At 29.8% G+C, this 11,846-nt stretch overlaps 1 pseudogene; it reads right to left on the reverse strand.

Moving 5' to 3' along the window:
* Positions 1-949: 949 nt before the first annotated feature.
* LOC129295662 (alpha-L-arabinofuranosidase 1-like) lies at positions 950-4,053 on the reverse strand (annotated as a pseudogene).
* Between the last annotated feature and the right edge of the window lie 7,793 nt (positions 4,054-11,846).

Here is an 11,846-nt window from a genome sequence, read left to right on the forward strand (position 1 = left end):
TTATAAAAAAATATCATAATTCTATAGTTTTTTCTTTGCGTTTTTTTTTAATAATCTTAATTTCTCTACAAGGTTTTATATTTTAGTAATGTTGACTATTTATTTCATGTTCGATACTATCAAAAATTTATTTAACTATGTAAGTAACCAAACAATCATTTAACAATTTATCTCCCATGCAATTTTGCTTATAATTTTTAATGATGTTGGTAGTAGAGAAAGCCCTTTTAACTATTGCAGTTGCCACTTGTAATATAATAACAACAACAAGCTTTATTCCACTAAATGTGACGCCGATTTTTGCTCATATGTGCTCATTTCAGATTTTTCCTTTATGTGTATGTTTACATATTTATTTTAGCATTCTCATTTATGTTAATCTAACTTTATACTCTTAAAGTTGTGACTTGTAATATTAAAGCTAATTCTAAAAGCAAATACATCAATAAATATACAATGTGCGAATATACTATTTAGGGATTTACTTTTCTTAACTGAAGTGAAGTGGGAAGAAATGAAAAAAAAAAATAGAGGGTAAAAGTCAGTTTTAATGAGAAAAATAAATAGCAGCAAATAAAATAATAAGCATAAAATGTTATTTGGGTCATGAACATTATGAGTCTAAAAAATAAAAATAAAAACATTTTGTGTTGAAGTACTCAAAAATTATCAGTTTCGTGTTGAAGGGTGTGAGTTTCTTCAGTAAATTAAAGGAAAATACTTCAGAAGGAAATTTTGTAACGATAAAAGACACAAACAACCAAGTAGTCTTACTTCACAAATTCCATAAAAAAATTAAAAATTACTGATCATAAACAGCAAAAACAACCAATCCAAAAGCATCATCAACATATTATGAATTATCCAACATTTTTGCCTAAGGAGTCTTATTTCTATCTTCACATATCCTCGACCAATTTCATGATGTCTAGCTTATCATTTTGGGAAGTCAATTGACATCACTGAAATAGGAGGAGTCGTGATATTCATGTTTGGCTGAGCATTCTCCAATAGAGTTTTCAATGGTACAACCTATATACAAGTCAAACACAAACATACTTAAGTATAATTTCACAATGACCTTTAATTTACACCAATTTTGTTCAACAATAAACAAATTAATCTTGATCAAAATGATAAAAAAAATTTATACACACACACACACACACCCCCCTTAACAGGATTGTAAAAGCTATTCTCGTCTCTGACATTGCCAGAAGTGAGTAATGTAACTGTGGATCCAGAGAGATTTACATTGGGATCCAGGCCATCAATTTTAATACCAAGAGTAGAAGTTGCTCGGTTGCAAAATTCACAACCTAACAGAAACATTCAAATCCATAGTAAGTAACAAATTACCCATTAATTTGACTCCAACATTGATGATCGGTCCATATGCATTACCTTAATTCTTTTGTTTGCTTTCTCTTGCCAAACAATTGCTGATGCAATAAGTGAAGACGGAGCATTGAGTTTTGAGTTAGCATATGTCGCTCCACTTAATTGTGTGAATATTTGTTGCAACCAATAACTAGGAACTCTGTAGCTTCGATATGAATCAAACACAATTGCATCTGATTTCCATCTATATTATCCACGCATAAAAATTGCATAATTTTCATTCAAAGTGTATGCATATGTAAATATACATAAAAAGAAAATAATTAAAGTATATTGCTTCTGGTCATTTAATTTACAAAAAGTGGCGCATGAGAGACCATTTCCACAAGATCACTGCAGCATAAATATCAATATATTAGCGTTTATATCATTAAAAAATTAAAATGTTATTCAATGATTTAGAGAACAATGAACCTGTTCTTCTCTAATCCCGTAAGGAATGCGGCGTCTCCCAAGGCAGACAAGAGGGACCCAAATCCAGCATCTTCTTTCTATATAGCATACTTACTAATAAAAGCTTTGACGCCAATACGTTTCACAGAATTAAATTTGTTGTACTTTGAGAAAATATCCTCAGCAGTGGTGTATATATGAAAGTCAAACAAATCTGCAAGGTGATCCAGTGGTTTTACAGTGGCATCACAATTTAAGATTATTTGCATATCTGGATAACGATGTTTGATGGCTTTATAGAATTCAAGATAATTTCCTTGATAATTATACATGTCACAATCCTCATTTCCAACAGCAACATATCGTAGATCAAATGTTTTAGGATGTCCCAAGGAAGCTCTGATCTTGCCCCACTTTGATGTGTTCAGACCTCTAGCAAATTCTATACCATCAAGAGCTTCTTATAAAATCATTAATCAGAATATTAGTTGAACTTAATTACTAAAAAAATAAAGATGAAGTAAAGATTTTAAAATTATACTTGCACAAAAGGACCAATCTCAGTTGTATTGATTTCTTCTTGACGAGCAATTCCAGCATTAAACACCCATATTGATCGAGCACCAAGGTCTTCTGCAAGCTTTTTTAAATACAAAAAGTTGTAACACATTGCTGACATATTGATATACCAAAAACCATAATGATATAATTACTTTTTTAAAAAAAAGAAAGAAATAAAGGGCCTACTTGAAGCATCTCTAGAAAAGCCAAACCATCATCGGTTCAATAGTCCCATGGATCATTAAAGTGGCCAGGTCTATTTTCCCAAGGTCCAATAGTTTCTCTCCAACTAAATGCACGTCTTAAGTTTTGCCCTTCAAGGTAAGTACAACCTAATGCAATGCAATATATAATTAAATTAATTATAACATCTTAAAACATTCTCCCTCTTATCTCATTTATAAATCACATATTAAAAGATTTATTTAATCTTATTTATAAGTCATGATATGACTTTTTAAATAATATTTAAAATGTATTTCTAAAATTACTCTTTATAAAAAAGAAAAAATAATATGATATTATTTTTTTATTTATTATATAAGGGCATATTTAAATTATACACACTTTTATTCTTTGTACTTTTCTTATATTGGTATTGATAAGATTGGTAGAAATGACTTATAAAAAAGATTGAAGGAGTACATATTTAAATATGTATCATTTTACATTAGCATACCTAGAAATCAAAAGAAAATTTGGTTTCAAATCCGCCACCATTTGATATAAGTCCTTTCGAAATCCATGTCCCTAAAATGAAAAGGGAATATAATTATAATCACATAAAAGATTAGTATAAGAACAAATATTTTTTCATGTGATTGAAAAATACAATTTCAAATATTACAAACATTATAAGTATCTATGGGCATGACCGAGACTTGATCCAACCAAATTACTCCCTTTTTTGCGGTTGCAATTTGCAAACTAGAATTAAAATCCGATCCAATGGCTTTAAGAATAGTTTCCATCCTTCTCCATTTTGAAACAACATTTGCAGATGCCCTACATATAAATGAATAAATTAAGAAGCTCTCACACACAAAATAATTATTAGAGAGAGTAGCTTAAAGGTTATTAATGACCTGATATTAGTAGGAGCTAGTTCTTGGCCAAGTGTTCCTTTAAATGAGATTTTTCCTAATGCTCTAACATAGAAGACCACTTTGTATTCCTTCCCTTCTTCAATAGACTGAAAGAAAAAAACATATAAATAAAATAATTAGATATAGTTAAAAGAGTTCAACTATAAGGAACATAATGATATATAATTAAGAATTTAAAACCTAGACCAAGGAAAAATACTTGAAGGAACATTTGTGCCTCCAGCTTCAAAACCTTTGTCATGGTCACAATCATAAACTCGTGTTCAGTTATCAAAACTCAAAGTTGTGTGTATAATCACCTCTATTCCTTACGAGTTCTGTCCATATTCCTCTAGATCTAGCATGATTAATCTCCTGTAAAACAAACATTTGGTTAATTATTGATCAATATCTTGTGCGTGTATAAACATCTATAATGTCAAATAATTCTAGACACACACATATTCACCTCGAAAAATACTCCAAAACAGTGCTCAGAAATTGGCCATCCAGATTCAAGATTTACAACTAGTGTTGAGGCGGGCTTTGCATTGCATTGAGAAGCAAGAACAAAGAGTGTGAGCAAAAGAGCATAAGCTTTGAAAGATGGCATCTTACGTCACATTCAGGTTTGTGTGTATTTTCATTTGTGCTAACAAGCAATTATACCCAAAGCTGATTAGGATTAAAATATACTTGCTATAGTTTCTTTTTTCGGCAAATTGATAGATTTATTATGGCTGATATAAAGACCTTATCCTATTTCTCTATTTCTTTTCATTTATCATAAGAGATGTAACTTTCTGTATCTCCTCATTTCTCTATTTCTTTTTTCTGGTTTTTGGCAAATCCAAAAATATCTCTCTGTGTATTATTTATGAAGAATGACAATAACTATGTAATTTTTTTTCAAAATAACGTATACATTTTCTTTTGGCCAACCTAACATACAAATCTTAGAGATTATCAGTATTTCTTGACCTGTAATTATCCCCACATTTACTTAGCGTATTTAGTAAACAGAAAAGGAAGAATTCTTTGTTTACGTTGTGTTCGATAAATTTTTTTTAGAGTGGATATACAAATAATTTCGGGAAAGAAAATTTCAACGGAATGAAGGTTTATCCAAAATTACTTTTTGTGAAAATAAAATCATATGAATAATTGGAAATATTGAAAATTAAAAACAATAAAATCATATATACTTATTCCGTTCAAAAATGTAAAGCATTTTTAACTAAATCTCATCCCTCAATAAAGTAGTTACCTACTTTTCGACTAACCCTATCTTTTCATATTTACTCTTATTAAAAACTCTACAATAAATATAAAGTCACTATCAATAGGGGTATTTTTAAAAAAAAATACAATGATTATATTTCGAAAGACTAAAAATACTTTATATTTTTAAATATTCAACTCCTTAAAAAATACCTTATATTTTTTAACAGAAGGAGTATATATATATATATCTCTCTCTCTCTGTGACATTTAAGTCAACAATTAAATGTAAATATTCTGAAAATTTAATTTCATGACATCTGATTTTGGGTAAATGAATCAAATATTAAAGGGACATTAAAGTTTTATTACATATGAATATTAAAACAAAATATTTCTTTTGGGTGCAAGACAAAACGCAATCATGACATTGTTGAGACAAATCATCTGTGCAATTTTTTTGAAAAATAAAAACTAATTTTAGACGAACACTGCTTGATATAAAAGAGTGATGTTTTTACGATGCTTCCTCATTCATGATTTTTTTTTAACATTGTTTGTTTTAATCAACATATTACTTATGAATCAATTTTCTAAGTTTATTATTTCACATTTTTAATTAATAAAATCGTGTTAACTCACTTATAAACTCAACTAAACATGTAAACTAAGTTAAACTTACTAGACTAATTAAGTTTTTGTTGAGTTGAGCAAGCTAAATATATACTGTGTAGAATTCGGTTCAAAGAAAAAAAAAAAAAAAAAAACTTATGTTAATAAAAATGAAAAACAAGAAATACCAAAATAAATTGCCCTATTTTAAATTTTTATATTGATTACGGTAATCTATTAATGTAGATAAATTTAATTTTAATGATTTATATTTAAAATATATTTAAATCAAATTATAATCATATTTTATATTTTAATTATTTAATCATATAATTTTAATAGTTATTTAATTTAATTTTACATTTCAATCATGAGTTTACTTATATAGAAATGATATCTAAAACATTGAATATTTAATTATTCATGTAAGAAATAAGCATCACCGATATATGGTTTTTAAAAAGTTTGATATAATTCTTCAAATGATTGATTTGAAAAAGATAATAATTTAATGGCTTTAATTTATATTATAAATAGTATATCATAAGCATTAAAGTAATAAATACTAATTTCTAACAATTTGATTTCATAGATATGCAAACATATCAAGTTTAGACACCACTTCAATTTCTTTTTTACTTGGAACCTTGTCAAACTTTATATTGGGCAACAAAAAATAATTGTATTTTGGCACAGATCTAAGTAATTAAACTATATATCTTTATCTCACTTTTTTATCTGTGAGATAAGTATTGCTGTATTGGTGGCTTATATTTGACAGCTTCTGTATCTATGATTGTACGCCCGTAGGTCAGTAGCCTTGTTGCTCTCCAAAGATACTCTTAAATTTTCACATATTATTGCCTTCTTTTTATAGAGCAACACGGTGTCCGATCATATTATTGACTAATCTATATTTAAGTATTGTCAAGTCTTGATCAACCACTTATTTATCATGTTGATCAAAACTGTAACATAGTCAGATGTGGTCAGCCAGCATGTGCTATCTACTGGGCAATGGAATATTATTAATTGGATTAATGTCATACCATCATGGGTGATTAAGAAGATAAAGAGGTCAAAACCATCAAGTGGCTTTGAGGCTAATCAACTAAGTTGGAGATCTACTACTGATGGTTCTTTTACTGTCAAATCAGCATATGATTTTCTCCAAACTCTTGATCATGGGTCTCCAAAACCTTTATGAAAGAAAATATGGAAATGGCCTGTTTCTGAAAGAATCAAGTTTTTCTTCCGACAAGTTACTCATGAGAGATTACTTACATATTTACTCAGGGCTTTACATGGTCTAAACACAAACAATGAGTGTCCATTTGAGTGCCATAGAGAGGAATTCATCATATACATCCTTCGAGACTGTGAAATTTCTAAAAAGTGTGGAAAAGAATTATTAATCCTAATAATTTTACTGCTTTTTTCTCTATTGATTTGCAGGATTGGCTCAAATGGAATATTACTCACAACCCAAGAAATAGCAAATTTGGAAGTTGGCCTTGGATTAAGGTTTTTTGTAATATGTGCTAGCTCTTATGGAAGGCTCAATGTAAAAGACTCTTTGAAGGAACCCAATTCAAGTCCAATGAAATTATACATCAACAAGTTTAAATATGTAATATTTCAAGGTTTTTCAGATGACACAAATAGATGGACCCCTCCACCTAAAGGCTATGTTTGTTTTGATGTGGATGCTTCCATTAACCAACAAGGACATGCCACCTGTGGGGGAGTGTTCTGAAACCAACAGGGACATTGGATTCTAGGCTTCAAACGTGAATTAGGAAAAGCAACCATCTCAGTTGCTGAATTTCTCGCTATAATAACAGGATTGGAGATTAGTTACCAACAAAAATTTCAAAAAATTAAACTATTCTTTGATTCATTGGAAGCTATCAACATGCTTTTTAGAGATTGTCGTTCTAATTCTTCATTTAATAAAGTAACGGTAATTCATGATCTTATTTACAGCAATTGAGACCTTGTCATAAAACAAACATCCAGAGAGAATTTGAGATGTGCTGATTACTTAGCTAAGACCACTTACACTGCTGGAGTGAACACTGTTTTACTTTGGAACTGTCCCTTAGATTGCTTAGACATCTTATTATCGGATAAGAGCAATGCTTAGTTTCTTTTTGCTTCTGTAATTTAAGCTTTGGCTTGCCTTTATAACTCAAAAAAAGTATTGTCAAGTCTCAAATGAAAATTTAATTAAGCCTACTTAAGAATATCAACTTTTAGATTGGACTAAGTGAAAGTTTACATAACCATTCCAAAGGATAATAAAACTTAGTTATATAAATTTTGAGTTATAAAAATTATGTAATTAATTTTAAAATTGATAAAAACATGAATTTCTTATTTTCATTTTTTAAAGGGAAAGATTCAAGCATTTTAACCTTAAATTTAACATAGTTAATCAAATTATAAAGGCTTTGATTGAGATATAATTAATTATGAGGATTTAATTAAAAAAAATTATAAATTCATGCAAAATAATTTTTAAAAAAATAAAATAGGAGGAGATCTTTGTTGTCTTTTAAATTTATGATGATTGTCGTTTTCTTTTTTGTGCCAAATGAATTTATAGTAATTTTTAAAATGGGTTGAAGGAACGAAATCCGAGAACATTTAAAGCTCTTTGGATTCCTAAAATAAGAAAAGCCCGGAGAGAAATGGAATGACTTAGCGAAATATTTAAAATGGGCTGAAGATACTAAATCCAAACAAATTTAAAGCTCTTCGGGTTCCTAAACTAAGAAAAGCCCTAAAAGACCAAGCAGTGTGCCCCACTCCACCAACATGGCATGCCAAGTCCAAATTCATCCCAAGCAACCGCCAAATGGCATGCCACATGAGCAGCATGTCACAGTCATCATCCCAGCCAACAACCACATGGCAAGACAGGTCAACACAAAGTCCAGTCATCATCCAGTCACATGCACCACATGGCCAATCAAATAAGCTTTTAGTCCAATCACCATCCTAGTCACTGACCACATTGCAGGCCATGCCAACAGCACTAAGTGCCTATTCCCAATCATTATCCCATCTTCGTCACATGGCACGCTTGGTCAGCACCATGTAAGCACTTAGTCCCATTCATCAACACAATCACAGGCCACATGGCACACTGTGTTAGCACCATCATAACACCAAGTCTTGATCATCATCACATTCACATGCCACATGGCTAGCCAAGTAAACTTTTGATCCCAATCATTGATCCAGTAACTTGCCACATGGCTAGTCATGTCATCATCATGTAAGTGCTTAGTCCTAGTCATGATTGTCAAAACTTACAAGGTTAATCCATTTGAAAAACATGCACGTATTATTAAAAAAATTTAAGAATATAAATGTAAAGATATGAACATTTTAGATTAACTAACATTTTTTAATAAAAAGTGAATTAGTTATGTATATTGTAGTTCAAAAGGAGTATATATTAAAGTATCTTTAGTTAAATTATTTGTTATATATTTAAATATATTATATTTCAATTATATGATTAGAAATTTTAGGGGAAAATTTTTTTTTGCTACTCTCTCCCAAAGGAAAGCTCCCTCACCCACACAACGCCACACCAATTCGAACTCGTCACCTCCCTCATTTGAGGGAGACCTGGGGACCGCTAGGCCGTTGGGGTTAGGAAAATCAGAGTGCTTAATTCTTATTATTTTATTGAGTAACTCAGTAACTTAGTTCCTTCTACTTTTCTCATTTATCTCCATCCATTCCTACTTCTCAGAAACTAAGTGAGTCTCTTTTAGATGATCCTACGTGGCACTGACCATACTTCATCTGGTAAAAATAGCTATTTTTTTAAATATGTAAATTAAATAAAACTTGCTACCCGGAAAGAATAATCAAATTCGAGCCCTCCTTCCAAACGCAAAGTAAGGTTCATTTGAAGAAAGCAAAGTAGGAGAGAATATGGAGGCAAGTCTGGACAGAAGAAGAAGACGCGTTGTAGGGTTTATTTGAAGATGGAGGAAGAGGAATAAGATGAATATTTGTTAGCCATTAATGCCGCCATTTTTTTTATTCTTTTATTTTGTATTTAAATTTTTGTCCATAAAAGATATGAAGATGTGCCCAAAATCCAAATGTCTCGTTCATCAACAAGTATTACATAATCTTTATTGTCTAGCTAGACTTTGCTCTGTTGTGGGTTCATTTGATGAAAAAAAAATCAGAACTTTGAACCTGTCTCTTCTTTGCAGCAACTAAATAAAGGAAGAATGTCAAGTTCTTGTCTTTATCAGTAAATAAGTAACGAAGGAAAAAGAATCAACTCAATGAGGGAAAATATCCAAGTTCTTGTCTTAGTAAATTAGTTTGCAGCAATGCTATGTAGTGCATTAAAAACAGAGAAAAACATTAAAGGCACTCTTCAAGTTTGCAACTGAGTTAATAGGTACGGTTAGTAATATCAAAAACCTTATTATAAAATATTAAATGATCACTTTTAACCTTATATTTAGAGAGGTGAATAACTGCATTGATTGGCTTGCTCAGCGTGTTACCAACAACTTCTTTAACGAAATCACTTTTAATATTCCACTGCCTAATTGCAGATTCTTTATGAATTTTGATATGAAATGATTTATTTTTTTAATAGTTTTTCAAAGCATTCTATTAAAAAAAAACAATGGGCAAGAGTTCATAGTATGATGAGTAACTATATTTTGAATATAGGATTATTATGAACATTTGTATAACTTAAAGCTTGTTCACTTTCTTCTCTTGTGATTAATGGTAAACATAAGTTAATTCAATTGCTTGCTTCATGTTTCTACTTCATTAGCTATAAATTGAAAAAGTGATAGTGAACTAAGCCTCGAGTTTGTGCTACTACTTCACTTTCAACAACAGTTGTGAACATAACCGCGATATGAAGTTTCTCTTTAGACATCAATTATGGTCAAAATTATTGTTGAGAGTGATATTTTTTTAATTGTAATTTTGTCTTGGAATCACTGCAGAAAGTGTTATACTTTTTAATTATTTAAATGTTTTGTCATCTTCTTACATCAGTTTTAGAATCATTGCAGAAAATCATTAACTTTTAACATTCTCTCTAATAATACTGGTTTTTTAATCACTGTAAAAATGTTTTTTTTTTACTACTATTAAAGGCCATTTTTATGATAGTGCTTGAACCATAGTAGGACAAGGTTAATGGTTTTGCCCAAGAGATAAAAATATACTCATTATCCTAACAAAGCTAGTTTAGGGATTGTGCTATCAAGTGGGATGCTAGTTAAAAATATGCCTATAAGAGATTTGGAAAAGCAACCGAAAATTCACATCATAGGACCTTTCAAGAATATTACCAAACATGTTAAACTTTCTTGAGAAACATGAAACATGACATTAGATTTTATTGGAGAACGAATTATATATAATAACTCGGAGCATATATGATATATAGGTGATGATATAGATTCATAATTCATATAATTTAATTGTGGTGATCATGATGACGTGGATGAGTTGGAGAAGGAGGAATAAGCTCGGAACAACAAACACACCAGCCACCCCAACATCTGGCGAACAAAGTTGGACATTTTTTCTGTTCCTCTACACATGCTTCCTCACATTCTGGATCCCCAAAGCATGTTGTTTCCTTTCTCTGCCCTCTTGCCACTCCAATTCCTACACAACATGTTATCATGATATCATCCATATGAAAATTTTGAGGAATTATAGATATTTTTTTATTCAAATATATGGGAATTATATATCATCGTTGATTCAGTCAAATTTAAATATTTATTGTGGGTTTCATTACAGAGAATAAAGACAGAGGAAGAGGGGGATTTGAATACTCACTTTATGAGTATCTCGTGTGATACGTATGATAAAATCAATAATTTAATCAAATGATTGTAAAAAAATTGTCACATGATATTTAAAAAGTGCCAAATCTCAAATTTTTAAAAAGGACAACACAAAAGGGTTCTGATTCAATGATTGTTTTGAATTTTTGAAAAAAAAAAAAATATGTCTTGATAAAATTCAAAAATCTAATAGAGGGAGAGGGAGAGGGAGATGAATTACCATATACAATGAGAAACAAAACCACTAAGCATGTCAAGTTGGGTGAAACTTTTGCCATTTCTTTTATTCTTTTTTATGCTATCAACTTGCTTTTGCTATATGTTGGAAGGAGAATGCCCTCCTCTATATATATATATATGGAGGAATGTAAATGAATTACATGGAAATAAAATCTAATACATTCGATATTTAATTATTATGGTAAGAAATAATATGGCTTTAAAATGTTTGAATATTATTCTGGGCATGTCCAGACTAATATAATTTTATCTATTCAAATCAAAACAAATGGATGTTAATGTGTTAATAATATTAATAATAAGAGTTTGTTATAGAATAAATAATATATAAAGGATTCATATATCTTGATTTAATATAAAACAAGCATCTTAAATATATATATATATATATATATGGTTAAGTATATAAATTTTTCCTTATTATTTTATCAATGATTAATTTAAAAAAATTAATTACATAGATTTTATT

Source organism: Prosopis cineraria, unplaced genomic scaffold (genome assembly GCF_029017545.1).
Source record: "Prosopis cineraria cultivar Desert tree isolate PC_DT_omini unplaced genomic scaffold, ASM2901754v1 PC162, whole genome shotgun sequence".
NCBI classification, from domain to species: Eukaryota; Viridiplantae; Streptophyta; class Magnoliopsida; order Fabales; family Fabaceae; genus Prosopis; species Prosopis cineraria.